This window comes from Desarmillaria tabescens (genome assembly GCF_030435595.1).
Source record: "Desarmillaria tabescens strain CCBAS 213 chromosome Unknown EV420scaffold_155, whole genome shotgun sequence".
Lineage (NCBI taxonomy): Eukaryota > Fungi > Basidiomycota > Agaricomycetes > Agaricales > Physalacriaceae > Desarmillaria > Desarmillaria tabescens.
Window position 1 is genome coordinate 34,784 of NW_026848454.1, and position 14,281 is coordinate 49,064.

General features: G+C 47.2%; 1 non-coding gene across 1 annotated transcript; it reads right to left on the reverse strand.

The window, feature by feature from the left end:
• Window positions 1–11,477: 11,477 nt before the first annotated feature.
• Window positions 11,478–11,573, reverse strand: EV420DRAFT_t319. The gene has a single exon. It is a non-coding gene; the product is annotated as a tRNA-Ile (tRNA).
• Between the last annotated feature and the right edge of the window lie 2,708 nt (window positions 11,574–14,281).

Here is a 14,281-nt window from a genome sequence, read left to right on the forward strand (position 1 = left end):
GGACGAAGCCGTCATACATTATTTTCGATTATGTTGTTTATACGTACGTCCTTGGTATGATCGTTCGATTTCGTGCTCACTTCTTGAAGGAACACTCGGTCGTCTATCCTGCTACCAAGCTTGTCCACACAACAAGATTCAGTTACTTCGAGTGAATCTTTTTCACCGTCATCAGGAGCTCCTTCCGCTCTTTCTTTGGCCACCACATCCTCCTCGAGCTTAGCCAAAACCTTCGGAGGCGCCATTGCAGTAGGGGTATTGGCATTGGTCATTTTGGCGGGATCACTGGCATTTTACCTTCGCCGGCGACGCCGAAGGCCAACCGGACCAGCAACTCCATCGATGATGGCGCATCCCAGCGATTTCTTCCATCCATCTAATCAGATGCCACAGCGGCCTACAGCCGTATTCCATTACGACGCCGAGTCATCCACCGACACGTTAACAACTCAGGTTCCTGCTCCAGCGGCCCACAGACGAGAGATTCGTGGGGAATTAGGCCATTTTTGAATATGAGATCGTCTGCTAATCCAGACACGCGCCATCGGCTGAAGATGAGTTTGAATCATATACTGAAGGAAATTGGCAGTTGAATGCGTGGAGACAGTGGAACAGAGGGAATGGTCTTCATTAACTATTTATATATCGGGAGGCGAGATCATGGAAGAGTGATTTTATGATAGGTCGAGCTTCAATGGATATCTATTTGTGGTTTTGCCGTGGTGAATCTTCTTGGTGGTAGGCGGGCATGTTTCTCTTATGCGAGATTCCATAAATAATTTGTGACCTGAAGAGGTGGAGCTTAGTTTCAAGCAATCTAATTAAATGGGCGCCTGATGCAATTTGGCGATAATAACTCGGTGTGTATTCCAAGTCTCTATTGTTGATTAGATCTATATCCATGGCCGGCCAGCATGAGAAGAATTTATACTCTTACGAAGAATCCCTCAAGAACTGTTATTAGGGGGAAGTTACAACCAGTTACCGAAGCTGATGGTATTGTTTTATGCTATCGCGACTTTCCCCCCGTTGTTGAACATCAAGTATTAGTCGCTGGAATCAATTTTATATCTGCAGTCAGTAATAATTTTATCCCATACCGACTACACCATCGCGTGCATTACGTTATCGAGCAGTAAATGGAATGGACATTGAATCGATGATCTCGAGAAAAACAGCGTAAGTGACTAAGTGAAGCGTTTTTGTTAATAAAAAAAAAAAGAATCTCTACTACCGTCTACGATACGCCCACCCGTATAGATGGATCAGCGCCTTCTAACGACGCTCCTTCGATCGACGCGTAACAAGTCGCGGCCCCGTCCTAGGTTCCTTCAGCTGAATAAACGCCAACATGCTAAATCCCTTGAAAGAAAAACGCTTTTTTCATGTCTGCGGCTCGGGTCGTCCAAAGGTGGTCATATGCTGGGTAGGTGGGCGGCAGTCGTGCTTGCTGTCTCGCGGGAAACATCTTACTAAAGCTCACCAACCAACCTAAGCGGCGCAGATATGCACTGAAATGTTATGCATGGGGCCGTCTGACAGAGGAAAACAAGAACGAGCAACCCGTCTCTTCGATCGACGTCGTCCTCTCGTTCGTGACTGGTTTCTCATCGTTCTCGCCGACCATTTCTATTCCTTTCGTGAGAACGGCATCCAGGACCATGGGGAACATCACACCTCTCTGTTTAGCGGATAAATCGGTTATGCAATTTCAGCAAGCACTATTTAGACGCTCATGCCGTTGAAGCTGAGGGTTAGGCTATTACTCGGAACAACGATCATCAAAATCACTTCTGGTTCTCTCATCATGCATCAGCATTACTAGAGTCTGCCCCGCAACATCTAAAGGATCATGATCGCGTTCTCTTGACCATCGAGTATGCGCTGCCATTCATATCGATTCCGACACATGACTCGTCATAGCCTCACTCCCTCCGTTGTCGAGGATTCCATCTCGCTCAGGGCTCTGGTCGTACGACCTACCCGTATTATGACCTATCTGGTTCTCAACGCTCTCCAACCTCTTCTAAGCCTCGCTTCTTCGCTGGGTATCTGTGTTCCACTTGGTCAATATCCATCCGGCGCATTGGTGGATAACATGAGCGAAGAGAGTGAGGGAGCAGACCGGGGTCGATTGGCTGTTCGGGATGAAACGGCTAGTGGAGAAGGTGAAACCGTACCTGGGCCTGTCGCAGTGTAAGATATCCACTACCTTGTATTCGTATCTCGTAGGCTGATATATGCGCCTAGTTCAAGTAGTGCATTCTTCCATCACGGTTGACTAGAACTGTTGAACAGTGGATATATGCGCAATATCAGGCGGAAGGACGTGATACGCATGTCTATTTGACCGGTGAGATGTCCTATGTTTGTTTTTCTCTCCGCACCCGTAGACATTATCCTGATACCCTCGTTGATAACATGAGGTGTTGGCGTCAGTTTCTACTGGAAAGCGCGTCATTTTGTGTGAGCTACCTTGATACAAATGAGATTGGTTCTAATTCGGTTCGTCTAGGCAGCGACGCGAATACGGAACTCTGTTCTTACCGAGCGACTCCAGGAAGAGACCACCTTGAAGACGTCGTGAACAGGTAGGATACACATCCACTTGTGTTCGCATGACAATGTCACAGGAAAGCAATTGTTGGCGACATCAGACTCTTTACTAGCTCTGCACTTCCAAGAACTGAATAGGGTCGAAATACAGCACAGTGAGACACAACGTTCTCAGTGATCATCTCCGACTTTCATCATAAGCCAAGGGACAGCTCTAACCAAGTGAGCCGGCCGTCCTCATGCCCTCAGCTGGTGGAATAGTCGCCCGGAGAGGGGGCATGCTACAGTGTTCATTGTCGGAGTCGATAAAAGGGAATCTGTGATTCTAGGTATCCGAAGAGTAGCAGAATTCGGACGTGAGGAACGACTCGCTTGACCCGTCAACTTCTCTTGGCTTAGACTTTTTGCCACGACTTTTTGCTGATGAGCGATTATGAATCTTACTCTATTCGACACCAACTTACAGCTCCTCTGAGTTAGGATGCGTCGCCAATGGCCATCTAAAATCAGTACTGGCATTTTCCACATCGCGTATCCTTTGACAAAACTTTGAATTCAGAGCCCTGGTAAAAAGGATCCCAAGTTTTCCTTTGTGGAATAGCCGACACGGGGAGTCGAACCCTGTGTTATGACACTTAATCTATTCAGCTGGTTGTCCGGGTACCAATAAATTCACATTTTCCACTAAATATTCAATTTCCCGGGCACGTGGGAGGGACGTCGGATGTTTTTGATGATTTCTGATTCTCGAGTTCTGATCTATCAGTCACTCAAATGTCGTACTACCCATTAGAATGGTAAGTATTCTATGACCTATTACCAAGAGCGAAATTTTCTCCCTGTCAGACTTGATATTGGGGGAAGGAAATGTTGGAGTATTAAGTGTCGCGCATCGCAGCGCGGTTGACGTCGGGATCTTCGGTTGTCAGGCAAGGAAACTGTTCTTCTCCTCGGCCTTGTTCACTACGTAGTATTACTACTTCTATTAGGTGTACAGTTTGTAGATAAATAGACAGACAAACGATGATGACCCTCGCCTGTTTGCGAGGGCTCCCTGCTATATCCGGGTGAGCGGCTGGAGAATTACCGCTTATCTCAACAGGAAATAGTACTTACGTCTTGCTGGGATATGCATGTGAGTCTCCGTCGAGGAGCAGCATGTGCGAGGTGAGGTGTACGCCTTCAAGATTTACTTGTGCGGTTAACAAAACTCAATGCAGACATTGCCGAGGTCAAAAGGATCTAGACATAGCACAGTAACCTATATGTACCATTGTGGGAGTCGAACCCGCGTTATGACATCCAGCCTGCTTGGCTTCATCGGCTCAGTATTAATTCGCACGTCTGAAATAACAACGGACTGAACTGATACGAGCTCAGCTTGAAAATGTTCAGAATTAAGGTGTTGCGCTCACGTGACATAGTTAAGCGCCCGAGATCGGATCCGAGGCTTAACACCCTTTCTTTCTCTCTTCTTCTGCGCTCGCCGTTCATGCCGGCGCGTATGAGCCCTTTTCGATCCTGCGATAGCTACGGATTAACGCAATCAGACGAGAGACGGATGCCAGAGGAACTATGGCCTAGATGAATGGAAACGGACGACAGAGAGCAACTTGGGCCATCGTCGACGCGTACTCGGAGGATGCCCCCATCACCAATTCGAAAGCCTCCCAGATCCTTTCTTCCTTTCCTCGCCATGCTATCTCGTCCTCTCAAATTTAAATTCGGGAAGCTCCTAGCTCCGCGCGATTCCGCACCAACATGTGTAGTGAGATATATCCAATTTGGCAACACTCTTGACATTCGCCGTTACGATCGTTTAGCACCGGGATGCTCATGCATGTATGTCGCAAGTCGATCCGCATCTGCCTTAGCTCTAGGGCTAGCGCTCCCGATTCGTGTCCTCTTTCTGACAGTTACAAGCGATACGCCCATCATTTCTGCCGAGCAGTAATTCCCTCGGACCTAGCGCCAGTAACACCACCACCACCACCACCATCATAAATCGTATACACATTCCTTCAGTGGACGCGTCACAAGCCACAGGGCCTCGCGTAGTCTCTGTCAGTTCACTGAACGCCCAACGTGCTACATCCCCTGAAAGAATCACCTTCATGTATGCAGCTCGGTTTGCCCAATGGCTATGGTACACCTAGGTATACGCTTGCTGTCTTGCAGTGGGCATCTTCGTAAAGCTCACCAACCGACCTCCGACCTAGGTGGTACAGGTCGGCACCGTACTATCATGCGCGGGGACGAAAAGCAGGAACGAGCAGCGCGTCTCTTCGACTCCTCCTCGTGGACCACGTCTATTCCTTTCGTGAACATGGCGGGCAGGACCAGGGAGAACGTTGCGCGTCTGCAGCGGCCGAACAAATGGGTTAAATGTAAGCGCGTTTTGCAATGCTCAAATTTACGAAGCTCATGCCATTGAAAGTTGGACTTATTACTCGGTACGTTTATCGTGGAATTCGGTTCCAGATCCCTCGCCAACGCTACAAGAGTCCTACTCGTGCCATTTGAAGCTGAATCTAAAGGATCATAATCGTGCTCTATTGACCATCGAGTAAGTGCTGCGCTTTATATCAGTTACAATGCTTGAAACTTCTCCTAGCCTCGCTCCCTCCGTTGTCGAATCCATCTCCCTCGATACTCCCGTCGTAATCTCTTGTAATCCTCCCATATCCTGGGTTTCCAACCCACTGCAACGTCCCTGTTGCGTTGTGCAGCCGAGGGTATATCTGTCACTCAGCTTTGGGAGAGGCATGACCGACCGGCTGGACAGAGGGCTCGTTGGCGGATGATGCGAGTGGAAAGAGCAAAAGTGCAGAGGAACGATCTGTGGCTCCGGATGAATCAGCTCGTAGAGAGAGTGAAGAGGCTCTTGGCCCGTCATAGAGTAAGATTTCCATTCTCGCCTCTGCGTTTCTCGTGGACTGATGAATGCAGTAGCATATCCCTCAGTCACGGGCGATGCGGCTCAAACAGTAGCTATATGGGCAACAGCAAGCAAACCGGCGCGATGCGAGAGGTCCTATGTTCGTATTTCTCCCGCATATATGCTAATACATAGCATGAGATATTGGCGTCTGTAAAGCGTGTCATTTTGTGTGAGTGACCTCGATGCAAACGAGCGTGACACTAATTAATTCTGTCTAGGCGACTACAAGAACACGGAACGCGGTTACCTTCCTGTTCTTGCAGAGCGACGCCGGGAGGAGATCCAATCCGAAGTTGACGGCCCCTGAAGACGTCGTAAGCAGGCAGAGATACAAACCGACTTGTGTTCGCACGATGATGCAGTCGTTTTCGTTGACACATCCAGAAGCAAAACCGTCGCGAACGTTATATCCCGACTCGTCTTAAATAATACTTCTTTGGATGTTAAGTCTATTATTTCTCCTGTCTTTCTACATACATATGAGTTTCAAGTTACGTTTCGAGAGGGAAGAGATATACCTACCTCGCCTCACCGAACGCTTAAAATACCCATACCATATGGTATGCATTGTCTCATGCAGAGGCGCTGGTAAAAATACAAGCCACACGAACACGGCCAATGAGGGGTTCGAACCCAATACTTCCTTAGCATGACATGCTAACTGACTCATCCGTCGGCCCATACCTGTCCTTTGCGTACACATGTCTACTTCGAGATCAAGAGCATCTCTTGCTGGCTGATATGCTTGTGAAGAGGGTGGAGCTACGTCCTGACCTGTCGTAGGGTAAGGTACCTGTTTTTTCTTGTCGTTCTCGTGGACTGGTGTATGCGCTGAATTCAAGTAGTGTATCCTTCCCTTCACGGGAGAGGCGGCTTGAACGGCGCAAGATCAGGCGGGTCGATGCTGGTCGGACGTGTATTTGTCTGGAGAGATGCTCCATGTTTGTCTTTCTCCCCCATGCGTTGCTTCGGCATTGGACTGATACTCATTTTTAATAACACAAGGGATCGACGTCTGTTTATACCGGCAAGAACGCTATTTTGTGTGAGTGACATTGATGCAGATGATGGTAAGGCTAATTGTTTTCGTCTAGCAGGCAACACGAACGCGGAAGTCCTAACTCCTGAACGTAAGGAACAGCTTGCGCCTTCCGTCTTGACACTCACTCTCAGCTTCTCTCTGCTTGATCCAGAGTGGTGACTTCCTGGCGATGAACGATTCCCAACTTAGTTCGTCTTGACACCGACCTACCCTTTTATTCAGGATGGGTCGCCGATGACCATCTAAACTCGAGACTCGGCACACGGCATCCGGTGGAATAAATCCTCGTGTGATACCAGCTCTCCGGTTCGATATCTGTCATCCCCACCATGATGACCCTGAAGGCATGTAATGGGAGAAAGAAAGTCGGTATATGTTCCCGGGTCTATGCGATATTGGTACTTATTACTTATGCAGCGAACCAAATGAATCTGTAGTTGTATTACTATAAGTCCCTTAACCCAAATTTTCATCTCTATTCGCGCATCGCCGGTCGGGTTTCTCGCATGAACTTTTCTTCATCGCTGCTAGTGAAGCATCGTCATCTATAAGCTCGAATTCGCGTGTGAGTTTCATGAACTGGCGTTGTTTCAACCCCATTCAACGAATACGAATCGCTCTGGATGCCCTAGGAGATATAAGATGATTTGGAAATACTAGGAGGAGTAGGAGGAGTGTATACGGTAAGTTGGACCGGCCTTCCAAGCTGTGAGAATGACTTTATTTAACATGTTACAGAGCGGCTGGAATTGAACTGGTGAAGGAGCATCTGCAAGATCGACAAGGTTTGTGAAGCAAGTATAGGTTTATCGGAGCCCCACGATGAACTTTTCAGAGAATCCCGATTCGGCAGCACGGTTAAAAGAAAAGGATTGGAGATAAAAATCCGGTGGACCGTTGTTATTCGAGCAGCCAATCTGGGGATCGACCCGAAGATTCATTTCTGCATTCAATATGTTACATCTAGGTAAGTTGGCCGATGCGCTGTTGCTATTAGTATTCAATCTTAAATAATCAGTGTTTGTTTAAACATTTGTTCCCATGCAGAGGATCCAGCTTGGTCTCGTTTGTGGGACTTGATCCCTCGATTTTGAGCTCGTGATCCCATCTCAGTGCAGGCTATAGCATGAATTACATGCAGTTCGACTTGATGTTACGGGCAGGGAACAACATATCTTCCCGATCACACAGGAAAACTCGAAGCCAACCTCGAAGCCAACATCAAAAGTATTCAGATAGCACACTGCCTTACGATGGGAGTCGAACCCAGATCAGAACACCTAACCAGTTGAGTCAGTCACCCGAAGATCCATTGGAAAAAAGATAAAGTTCTCCTGGATGACCGTGTGGGTGTTCAAGGGACCAGCGGAGTACATCGTATCCGTCTCGAGCTAACAAAGCAAGACGTCAGTGAAAACAAGATACTGAGACCTTACAAATGAGGGAATCATTGTCCGCATCAGGATCAAACCCTTAGTTCGACACCTATCGGAGTCAGCAAGTACACAGACAAATGGTGGTGTGGAAACTCTGTAGTCTAGTACATTTATTTGCGGATGTATTGGAACAAGAATCCCTGTGGACATTCATATGCCAGTACAAGTACAATACCACAATTAAATATTGAATGTACTTGTTGAAAATATAAAACATTGTTCCCTCGGCATATTTCGAAGTTGTCAACTTGAAAGATGGGGATTGAACACATTTCAACAATGCTAATCAACTTGAGAGAGTAGGCTTATAAAACTTACAGCAGGAGATACACCTACTTCCTTGGGGTCGGCTCACTGAATGACAGGTACTTCCTGCTTAAGTATGAATTGTCGCATGCAAAAGCCCTGGTGAAGACATAAAAATGATACTAGCATGGACATGGTCAACAAGGGATTCGAACCCAATATTTCCTTAGCAAGCCAGATATGCTAACCAACTGATTCGTCAGCCCACATCTGTCCTTCATGTACATGTTCACTTGGAGATACAGCAATGGTAGGGCATATGTTGTTGAGTACCTAGATCAGTAAAACAAGAACTCTTAGCCCTGGCGGAAAACCTAGATTTAAAAAATTTATCAAAACATTTATATAGATGTCAGGGTAAGAGTCGAACCCAGGACATTAATGACATATGGGGCTGCTAGTTGACTGAGTATTCATCTGACCCTCACACTGGTAAGATGGTAAAATAGTCTGTATTTCTGTATCCTTTCCCTTCGTCTTAGAATTCAACTCCTTATACTTTCCACCTCATGTATTCTTTGACAAAACTTTGAATTTGGAGCCCCAGTAAAAAGGATCTGAATATTCCATTCAATGAATAGCTGATGTGGGGGGTTGAACCTCATGTTATAATGCCTAACCTATTTAGATGGTGGGCAGAGTATCAATAAATTCTCATTTTCCACTAAAGATTCAGCTTCCTGGGCATGTTAGAGGAACATTGGATTTTTTTTGGATGACTTCTTGAGTTCAATTCTATCAGTCATTCAATTCTAGTATTCCCCATTAGGAAGATATTCTATGACTTATTGTCAATATCATCACCACAAGTGCATTATCAACAAGATCAAACATTTCTACCTGTCAGACTTGATGTTGGGGGAAAGTAATAATACATCTTACTAGGAATGTAAGTCTCCATCGAGGAGCAGCAAGTAAGAGGTGATGTTCAAGCATTCAAGCTTCGCCAATGCATTTAAAAAAACTCAAGACCCTAGTCAAAAGCAGTCAAGACTCAAAAGACTACAATACCAAATCCATGGCCGAGGTGGGGTTCAAACCCACATAATAACATCTAGCCTACTTAGCTTCATCAGCTCAGTATCAATTCACACTTCTGAAGTAATAAAGGACATCAAACCATACAATATTAGTGTTTCAATGAAAAGTAGGGTGCATTCATGTGATGCAGTTCAGCCTCATCAGCCCACAATCCAAGACTTATTTCTCTCTTCCCTCTGTGTCATCATTTAGACCGGCACATATCAGCCCTTCTCGATCCTATGGCAGCTAAGGATCAACATACGTGACAATGTGACAGATAGATGCCAGAGAAACCATGTTTAAAATCGATAAAAATAGACAACTCTGAGGACACAGAGAACCATGACTGTCGATGTGCACCTACTGGGAGGATATCCCAGCCACCATCCCCTCTAAACTCTTTCTTACCTTCCTCACCATGCCATCGAGATGCTCAGATTAAAATCTGGAGCTGCATGTGGTTCTGTGCCAGCAGGCATAGCACCTGTATATCTGAAACCCTTGACTTCCATCATTGTCATCTAACACTGGGCTGCTCACATTGAAGAATTGACTCGAATCTGCCTTGGCTCAAGAACTCCCCAGGAGTCAAGTCCTCCTTCTGATGGTTACCTTGTACTGGCTGTATTGCTCAGTACCAAGCACTAATTCCTTCTTTCATCGATCGCACACATCTTCGTTCAATTGATGTGTCATAATGGACACCCAGCATGCTAAAGTTATTGAAAGAACTGCTTTCTTCATGGATGCGGCTTGGTTTTCCCAAAGGTGATGATATGTCTATGTGGGTGGCAGTTGTACTTGCTGTCTTCCTGGGAACAACTTTAAAAGTTCACCAACTGATCTAGGCAGCACAAATCAGGACTGTAATACTATATGTGAGGCACATCAGATGATAAAAACAGGAACAAGCAATGCACCACTTCCATCAATGTCATCCTCTTGTCTCCTCACCCTTTCATGAGTACAGTGTGCAGGGTCACAGAGAACACTATGCACCCACAGCTAGCAGAGAAATGGCATAATGTAATTCTATCTTGTAGCACTCAAATTTTTGATGCTCATACTATTTGAGGTTGAACTTATTTCTTGGCATGGTGATAGTTGGAGTCAATATTGGGTCTCTAATCAGAATCTCAGAGTCCTCCTCATGTCATCTGAAAGACCATAATCACGTTCTCTTCACTGTTGAGTTATCTTCTGTGCTTTCTGCTGATGACCTACAATGCTTCACTTACCTTGGCCTTGCTCCCTCTGTTGTCAAGGAATCAGTCTCACTCAAAGCTCCTGTCTTAACCATGTACCACTCATCAGTGCTCTGCTGTCCAGCCTGGTTGCAAGCCTCACTTCTCCACAGTACCTATGAGGGTATCTCTGTGTTCCTGTGTCTGGGGAGACATGAATGACTGAAATAAGAGGACTCAGTCAAGGCCTGGTTGGTGCTTTGGTGAATAACATGAGTAAGGAGAGTGAGGAAACAGAGGGTCAGTTGAATGAACTGTTGCTGATGAGCAAGCTTGCAAATGGGGCGAAGCAACATCCTAGCCTGTTGCAGGGTAAGATCTACATTCTCTTGCTGTCATATCTCACAGACTGATGAATGTGGCAGCATATCCTTCCTTCATGGATGAGGCAGTTCGAATAGTAGCTATATGTGCAAGATCAGGAGGATCAATACTCATTGGATGCGACTCTATTGTGCATTTGATTGGCAAGATGTTCTATGTTCATCTTTCTCCCCACATACTTTGACATTATTCTTGTACTCTCATTGATAGTATGAGATTCTGGTGTCAGTTTCTACTGGCAAGCATGCCAAGTAAACTTATCAGAGACAAAAATCTTGCACAAGACATCATTACTGAGTGGAATCAAACTCAACCCTGCATTAGCTTCCAAGTGATCCAGATAGCTAATGTGTTGGTACTCACATTTAAATGAAAACACTTGAAACTGGGATCTGCTTGACATACTAAGCTTGTCAGTTGTTGCTATGGTATATATAAAAGTCCCCCTTTCTAAATGGCACAGACTGGGGCTTCTCCAGAAAACCTTAGTTTTGGATACAGCAGAGTTTCATACCAGTCAGTTACCACCGGAGATCTGGCTCGAGGTACCCTTAAAAACATTTCAGTGTTACTGAAATCGAAAAAAAACCCAGCGATCATTCTATTGGCCAACGTGGGAATCGAACCCAAGACCTTCGCGTTAATACGTCTGCAAAGTAACAATATTAGCACGACGCTCTAACCAACTGAGCTAGTCGGCCACACGCAGATCTCTGGGTTACCGTAAGACATTCATGTACATGTGGGGAGGTCTAGACCTGTCATCCGGCCCACCCCGAAGGAGACTTGACCCCATGAACGAAGTGCGAGCTCTAGAATCCCTCTCACCGCTGCTCTGTGGGATGGTTCTCGCTCGAGCCCTTTGATTCTTGATTCTCGGTCGTTCCATCCTATGGGTATAAAGTCTGGGGTGTCGAGGAGGGAGGGGTATCTATCTACATCTTTCCCAAGTACGAGTACGACGCGTCCGCTTCTCTGATGTGGGTTATACCCTGACGTGCCCGTTCGTTTAGCTTCACCCCACCCCATCCCATGTCGGAGATAACGCGTAGCATCTGGACCGTCGTGCTTATCGCTATGGGCGAGGGGAAGAAACAACGCTAGCGCTGAGGTTCGTCTTGTCGGCGTTAGCTTGGCGCCTTGTTGACTTTCACCTACCTTAGCTCTTCCCGAGCGTTCTTTTCGGAATCAAAATCACACCACCACTCTCCAACCCAAAGCCGGTCAACTCTCTCTTTATTTATTCATCCACACAATCAAATCACAAAGACCCGGGCCCGGTTCCCCCACTCATCCAAGTTGGTACGTTGTGCCACTCTTCCCCGCGTTCGGGTCTGACGAACTCCGTTAGTACCACTACTTATTATGATAACCCCCAAGTCCAAAAGCAAATGTTATGTACAACTACGCTTGTGTCTGTATGATTACCAATTAGCATCCCATCCCATCCGCCACCATTACTGCTGGAATAAAAATAAGTCTTCGTATGCGTGTCTTTACATATCCTTCTGAACCAACATTACGTGCACCCAGGTGAAGACAACTGCGCGCGCGTTTCTGTATGATTACGAATTAGCAATAGCATCCCTTCCGCCACTTGAATAAGTCTGTGTGTGTCTTTACATATCTTGCGGAGGAAAGCAGGTTACCTTCTGAACAGCCGTTACGTGCGCCCAGGCGAAGATAACTGCGCGCGTACTTCTGCCAATAGCATGCCATTCTTTACCACTTCAATAAGTCTGCGGTATCTTTATACATTACGTCGGAGGAAAGCGGGTTACCTTCTCGCCGTTACGATATGCAATGCACCCAGTTCGAGACAACTATGCGCGCGCTCCTGTCACTAATAGCATCCATTCTACTTCCCGAAAAAGTCTGCGCCAAGTCCGCAACGTATCGCATTACGTCGGAAGAAAGCGGGTAACCCTTTCCACCTGTGCGCCCAGGTCAAGATAAATTGTCAATGAACGTAAGACTCGCAATCTCGAACAGTACACCGCGCTCCAACGCCACTCGATATCGGGGTCCGGCGATATATGTATATTAATACAGCCTCGAATAACGAAGAACAACCGAGCCCTAGTACGCATTACCGATAAGATATACCCATACCTATGCTATACGAAATGTTCGAATGAATATAGTATTGACGCGTGATAAGAAAAGAAAAAAACCCAAAAAATGAAATAAACAGTGTTGTGTTATGAATGTCGATGGCGATGATGATGGTGGTGATGATGGGGCCGGTGTTCCCGCTGGTAGTCGTATCCGGGGGCGACGGTGACGGGTGTGGGAGTGCGATGCCCCCCTTGGAACACCCTCTGCAGGAACGAAGGATGTCGTTGCGGCGATAGAGGCGTATCGGAATCCGTCGACGAAGACGTGGAAAACACCACCGGCTGAACTCCCTTCGCGTCAGACACTACGTACGATACCCAAAAGGCGGAACGGAAGGACGCACCACGACTCTAGATGATGACCTGCCTCCTTTTTGTTGTGGTGGAACAACCACGTATCCTCCTGGTGGCGGCGCGGGTGGATTGGGATACGGCGTTGGGTAATATGGGTTGTGATTAGTATACCCGGGGTAATACGGCGCAGGCGGAGGAGGCGGTGGTGGTGGTGTAGGCGTAGGTGAGACGTAGTAAGTCTGGCTGGAACGGTGTTTTGACTGGGGGCGGCGAGTGGAGGATGAATGACGTGTGGTTGTGTGAGTGTGGGTGTGCGGTGGTGGCGCGGGGCCGTGTAGTGGTATTGCGGGCTGGTGGTGACGAGAAGCAGAGGGAGGGGCAGGGGCAGGACCATGGTTGTGTGGCGGCATGGGTCCTGGCATCGGAGTGTACAAGTTCATCAGCGGCGGAGGGCCCGGAGGGGGTGCTCGTGGGCTGAAGCGCTGATCCCGCGGGTGAGAACGGGCTGTGGTGGAGCACCATCGTCCCCCCCATCCGAGCGTGGACGAAAAGGCGACCTGTACTCGGAAGCATGAGCTTGAACATCGTCGACCCAGCGAGAGATCCTCCGCATAGTCACTTGCTAACGCTCTGCTGCCTTTGGAGAGTAGATAGCATCCATTCTACTGCCCGAAAAAGTCGGCGCCCTGTCTAATCAGTCCCAACTTTGCCATTTGGAGCATAGCGGGGACGCTAGAATAACTGAATAGATGCATTATGGCAGTGCTCGTAGTACTGGGGTAGAGAATCCTCTTCAAGAGTCATGTAATTCGTCGTGGTCTCCCAGGAAAGTAGAGAAGTACCGAGGAGAGCTCACAACTGGCGGAAAGAACCCATGCGGAGCGTAGATCCAATCTGCTTTCGTAGATAGGCATGACGACCAAGTGTTTGCCAAGTGTCATAGACACTTTTAAATCAGCACCGCGGACGTACTATACACGAAAAAAAAAAATCAGACG